Here is a 955-nt window from a genome sequence, read left to right on the forward strand (position 1 = left end):
AGACATCAGTCAGTGTAAGACATGAAAAAATAACCATTTTATAAATTATCAAGGGTTTATGAAGGAAGGAGGCGAAAAAAATGAGGAGATGATACTAAGGTAAGGTGACCAGACATCCCGCTTTTGGAGGGACAGTCCCGATTGTGGGCGTTTTTTAAAAGTACTGATTTTTGGAAAGAATGCACGACAAGCTAGAGAGCACTCTATTTGGTCCACATAGACCAAATTTTTAATCAAGAACACACACACACCCTGCCCCTGGTCAATGGTATCCCGCTTTAAATCTGGTCACCTTATAAGGGTTCAAGTGGAAAGAAAATGTTTTGAGCATGATGATGGTAACAAATGTACAAATGTGCTTGACACGATGAATGGATGTATGGATAGTGATAAGGGTTGTACAAGTCCCCAATAAAATGATTTTTTTTAAAAGCATTGGATGAGTTAATGCCTAGGAATAAGACCAGACTGATGTGTTAAAAAGAGAAAGTTAACTGTATTAGGCATCCTTTTACAAGTAACAGAAAATCCAGCTTCAAGTTAAAATAAATACTAAGTAGTTTTTCTCAGCAAACAAGTAGGCTAGAAATAGGCTATTGTTGACCTTAGTTCAGCTGCAAAATTATGCCATCAGGGATTAAAGCTTTTCTCTTCCTGCTCTGCAGTGGTTAGCATGTTGGCTTGTGTCCATAGACATGTCAGCCCAGGGTTGCACGGTGGCCGTCCCTGCTGCTGCAAGCACTGGTTCAGTCCACACCAGTAAACAGGGGGAGACGAACACGCTTTCTCTTCTCGCACTTCTCTGTCTTGTTTGGAGGACAGGAAGCCCTCCCTGGCCAACTCTCCCTTCTTGTCTGCCAACATCGGATCAGGGGTCCACTCCAAATAAATTATTAACTAAGAGAACATAAGAAAACTCAACTTTAAAAATATCATGTCAGTTTGGTGTTTAAGA

This window comes from Echinops telfairi, unplaced genomic scaffold, assembly GCF_000313985.2.
Source record: "Echinops telfairi isolate 266 unplaced genomic scaffold, ASM31398v2 ScPeMD7_7406;HRSCAF=8444, whole genome shotgun sequence".
In the NCBI taxonomy this organism is placed as follows: Eukaryota; Metazoa; Chordata; class Mammalia; order Afrosoricida; family Tenrecidae; genus Echinops; species Echinops telfairi.